The sequence below is a fragment of the Chenopodium quinoa genome, unplaced genomic scaffold, assembly GCF_001683475.1.
Source record: "Chenopodium quinoa cultivar QQ74 unplaced genomic scaffold, ASM168347v1, whole genome shotgun sequence".
In the NCBI taxonomy this organism is placed as follows: domain Eukaryota; kingdom Viridiplantae; phylum Streptophyta; class Magnoliopsida; order Caryophyllales; family Amaranthaceae; genus Chenopodium; species Chenopodium quinoa.
Window position 1 is genome coordinate 475,738 of NW_018744518.1, and position 5,455 is coordinate 481,192.

The 5,455-nt window shown below is 37.9% G+C and overlaps 1 long non-coding RNA gene across 2 annotated transcripts; it reads left to right on the forward strand.

The window, feature by feature from the left end:
* The first annotated feature begins 3,768 nt into the window (after positions 1-3,768).
* LOC110698403 lies at positions 3,769-5,241 on the forward strand. 2 transcript variants are annotated; one of them, XR_002506745.1, is made up of 3 exons: positions 3,769-3,965; positions 4,105-4,609; positions 5,040-5,241. It is a non-coding gene; the product is annotated as an uncharacterized LOC110698403 (long non-coding RNA). The 2 variants fall into 2 exon arrangements; XR_002506744.1 differs by having other exon boundaries at positions 3,774-4,609.
* The last annotated feature ends 214 nt before the right edge of the window (positions 5,242-5,455 follow it).

The following is a 5,455-nucleotide window of genomic DNA, read 5'->3' on the forward strand; positions in this document are numbered from 1 at the left end:
TAAACGGAGAAGAAGAATCCATCATTGAGACCTCTACAACACCACTTGGAAAGACATTCGTGACCAAATACAGACCGCTTCATCTTGACATGAGCTTTTTGGGAAACAAATTCATTTTTGAATTGTAGAGAAGAACTTTGTCACCAACAAAAAACTCTTTCTTCTCAATAAGCTTGTCATGTGTTTCCTTGGAACGATCTTTGTACACACTAGCACAATCATAACATCAAGCCGAAGATCCTCTAGCTCATGAAGATCTAACCACCTTTTCTCCCCCGCACTCGCCAAGTCAAAGTTTATCTTCTTGATTTCCCGCAAAGCACGATGTTTATTCTAAACCGGGAGATGGCATGATTTTCCATAAACTAGGTGGTATGGAGTTGTACCTATGGGTTTCTTGAAAGTTGTTCTCTCGGCCCAAAGAGCATCATCCAATTTTTCCGACCAATCCTTTCGATTTCTCGCAACCGTCTTTTCAAGGATTAGCTTGATTTGAAGATTGGAAACTTCCACTTGGTCGCTTGATTGGGGATGATATGGGAGGCCAAATCGTTGATGGACTCCATGCTTCCGTAACAACGTTTGAAAGGCATGGTGAATAAAATGAGAACCATTATCGCTTATCACCGCCTTTGGTACTCCAAATCTTGGAAAGATTACATTCTTAAACAACTTCATTACCACCTTGTGGTCATTAGTTGGAGAGGTGATGGCCTCAACCCACTAAGAAACGTAATCAACCGCCACAAGGATAAATTGATTTCCGAAGGACGAGGGAAATGGTCCCATAAAATCATTACCCCATACATCAAACACTTCCAACTCGAGTATGGGTTGTTGAGGCATTTCATTTCTCTTGGAGATATTCCCAACTCTTTGACAACGGTCGCATGTGTTAAGAAAGCCTCATGAGTCCTTGATGAGATGTGGCCACCATAAACCTCTTTGAAGGATCTTAGTGGCGGTTTTAGAGACACCCATATGGCCACCGCTCGGATCTGAGTGGCACATTTTCAAAACAATAGGCACCTCTTCATTTGGCACACAACGTCTAATTAAGCCATCGACCCATTGCTTGTATAATATGGGATCATCCCACACATAATGTCTTGCCTCTCTCTTGAGCTTCTTTCGTTGGTTCGTAGAAAAGGAAGGAGGAAACACCCAATATGCAAGAAAGTTCACTAAATCGGCAAACCATTGGAGCTCCTTTGCCTCAATAGCATACAAGAAGTCATCAAGAATCCTATCCTCAATTGGAGAACCATCATCATGAATTTAAGAATCTTCTAGACGAGAGAGATTGTCCGCCACAACATTTTCCACTCGTTTCTTATCTCTAATCTCAATGTCAAAGGTTTGGAGTTCAAGAACCCACCGGATCAACCTTGGCTTGGACTCTTTTTTAGCAAAATGATACTTGAGAGCCGCATGGTCCATGAAGATAATGGTCTTTGAACCCAATAAATAACAACGGACTTCTCAAAAGCATGAACAATAGCTAAAAATTCATTTTCCGTTGTAGTGTAATTCTGTTGAGCACCATTTAGAGTCTTAGACATAATAAATCAAATGAAGCTTCTTTTCCACTCTTTGACCCAAGACACCTCCTATTGCCGAATCACTTTCATCACACATCAACTCAAATGGTAAATCCCATCTTGGAGCTTGAACAATAGGAGTAGAGATTAGAGCTTCCTTCACCTTTTTGTATGCCTCCAAACACTTATCATCAAATACAAACTCGACATCCTTTTGAAGAAGATCATTGAAAGGTTTTTCAATAAGCAATAAATCCTTGATGAATCTTTTATAAAACCCGGCATGTCCTAGAAAAGATCTCACTCCCTTCACATTAATCGAAGGTGGAAGCTTTTCAATGACCTCAATTTTCACTTTATCCACCTCTATCCCCTTGTGAGAAATCTTATGGCCGAGAATTATGCCTTCCTCCACCATGAAATGACATTTCTCCCAATTTAAAACCAAGTTCACCTTCTCACACCTTGCAAGACATTTTTCAAGGTTTTCAAGGCATGCCTAAAATGAAACACCTCCCACAGAGAAGTCATCCATAAACACCTCCATCTCCTCTTCCAACATATCTCCAAATATACTCATCATGCATTTTGAAATGTTGCGGGAGCATTGCAAAGGCCGAACGAAATTCTCTTATAGGCAAATGTACCATATGGACAAGTGAAGGTTGTTTTCTTTTGGTTATTCGGGTGGATAGGGATTTGGAAAAATCCCAAATAACCATCAAGAAAACAACAGAATTTGTGCCTTGTTAGTCTCTCAATAATTTGATCAATAAAAGGAAAGGGGAAATGATCTTTCTTTGTAGATGTGTTTAGACGTTTATAGTCTATGCACATCCTCCATCCCGAGACCGTCCTTGTTGGAATGAGCTCACCTTTCTTATTCTCAACAACTGTCATACCTCCCTTCTTTGGGACAACGTGAATGGGAGAGACCCACCTAGAACTAGATATGGGGAATATGATTCCTGCATCCAAAAGTTTGGTGATCTCCTTCTTCACTACCTCTCCTATTTGGGGATGTAGCTTTTGTTGCCTCATAATAGAAGGTAAAGCACCCTCCTCAAGAGTTATGTGATGTGTACATAAAGCGGGGCTTATACCTTTGAGGTCTTCATTGGTATAACCCAAAGCACCTTAATGCTTTCTCAAAACACCACATAACTTTTGAGCTTGGTGCTCACTCAAAGAAGAGCTAACAATCACGGGAAAAGTGGAGTTGGGTCCCAATTATTCATACTTAAGGTGTGATGGGTGAGATTTGAGCTCAACCATTGGAACACCTTTACCTTCCTTTGATGTTGCCACTTGCAACGCTTCTTGGCTAGAAATGCTCATACACATTTGCTCTTCAACATCTTCAATGCCTTCGTTGAGCACATTTTCATACCAAGCCATTTCCTTGATAGGAGCACCTATCTTTTTCTTGTTCAACAAACCATTCTGAAGAGCATCGTTAGAAGTGAGCAAGTGCTCATGCATGGAAGACACAACATGATCAAGAGAGTCAATCATCATGCAATTTTCTAAAGAAGAACATGGATACTTCATGCTTTCATTCAAGTCAAATTCAATGACCTCATCTCCCACCTTAAGTGAAATTTTTGCACTCATAACATCATTCGTGGCACCCAAGGTAGCAAGAAAAGGTCTACCAAGAATAAAGGAATGGTAGCATCTTCATCCATTTCAAGAACCACAAAATCCACCGGAATCACAAACTTTCTTACTCTAAAAAAAAATTCTCCCCCTTACCCTTAGATATCATAATTGACCTATCGGCCAATTGCAAGGTAATGTTAGAAGGCAAAATTTCCCCTAGCTCAAGTCGTTGACGGACCGAATATGGCATTATGCTAACACTAGCTCCTAAGTCACATAAGGAATTATCAATTTGTATCTTGTTAATGGCACATGGGATAGGGAAGTTTCCAGGATCTTTACTAGTGGAAAAAATCTCATTCGTAACAGGCTATTTGTAACGGGCGAAGCTTTGCCCGTTACAATTAACATATTCGTAACGGGCAAAATAGTGTCCGTTACGAATACTATATTATTCGTAACGGACAAATTAGTGCCCGTTACGAATAAATAAGTATTCGTAACCAACACTATTTTGCCCGTTACGAATATTATATTATTCGTAACAGACACATTGTGCCCGTTACAAATAAATTAGTCCAACTAAGCCCATACCCCATTAGTTATTACGATTAGGGTTTCTCTCCAGCCATCAACCTTACTTATGCCTCACCCCTCTTTATCCTATCTCCTCTATCGTCAGTTTGTCACTTCCACTCACTCACTCTCTCTCTCTCTCTCTCTCTCTCTCTCTGTTGCTCACTCAATCTCTCTACTTCTCTCATCTCGACGGTAAACCAAGGTAATTAGACCATTGTTTCTCCTTCCACATACAATACCAAGGTAAAATTTTCTCATTTTTCTATTTAAATTCCTCAATTTTCGTTGCTTTACTCTCAAATTAGTTTTTTGGGGATTTCATGGGTTTTGTGGGTTTGTGAGGGTGGTGTTCATGGTCGGATCTAACTTTCTTGATTTTTAGGGTGGGTGTCACGGGTCAGAACAGTTGTGTTTGTGGTGGTCGGATAGATTTGTGGGTGTAAATCTGGGTTCGTGGTGTAAATCTGGGTAAGTGTACGGCGGTGGTGATGGTAAGTGTACGGAGGTGGTGTTCATTCATTTTGTGTGGATTTTCTCGTTCATAATTTGTAGATCTATAGTTGTTCTTTTGAATTTTGAGGAATTATGCATATTTGTGTTATGATTGTATTATGATAAAAAGGGATTGTTCTCAACACACAAAAAATGGCTGTAAATTTGACATCGAAATCTGCTATAATCGAGGTTGGTGGAGGACACTTGAATCATTCTTTCTCATCCAAGAACTCCAACCTTGGAATTAAATTTTCTCACTTTTAGCTGCGTGCTTTGCCTCAAATCTGCTATAATCGAGGTTGGTGGAGGACACTTGAATCATTCATCTCAATCTCACTTTCGTTCTTCAAAGTTGCGTGCTTTGCCTCAAATTAGAGCTCAAACTGTTTCAGGTACTATTTCTCTGTGTTTTTGGATTTTTAGTAGTTATCAATTTTTCTATCTTGGGTTTTCAAATATGGGCAGTTTCTTAATCCTCGTGTTTGTTGGCAAACCAAGTTTTACAAAGTGGAGGCAATTAGTTTCTTTACTAATTACTATCTCTCTATTTCGATTAACAATTAAAATTAAAATTAAGAGCACCCCTTAATTAACGGGATTCATATAAAGAATGCATATCATAATCGCATTTCATTGACCGATTGAAAGGGGAATTATAGTTGATTAATTATAATGTGGTATATTAGAAGTATTTTTGTATATATATTCATGTTCACTTTTTTTTTTCCTTACGGGCAGATTCAATTAATTTTTTAATTTTGATTTTTTTTTTGTTTTTGTTTTTTCAATTATTTTAATTTTGGTTTGTTGAAATTATTGAAGGTGGATCATACAATATCTACACAAGGGAGCTTAAGACTCAACGTATCGGACCACAAATGTTGGGATAAAACTTGTTTTATTACAATTATGATTTGTTTTTGCTCTTTTATTAGTCTTAGTCTTAAGATGTAAACTTGGGACATTATATGAGCAAGTTGATAAATTTTGAAGTGATAATGAATATATTTTTGCTTATAGTATATTAAATATGTATTATACTTGTGTAATAAAAAAATTATTTGTGTATTATTGTGTCATAATAAAAAAAATTATCTGTGTATTATACTTGTGTAAAAAAAAAACAAATTATCTCATTATTTGGTAAAATGATCCAGCATGTGCTAGCACATGCTGGATTTTTTTTAATTGCATCAAAAACTATTCGTAACGGGCAGATATAATGCCCGTTACGAATA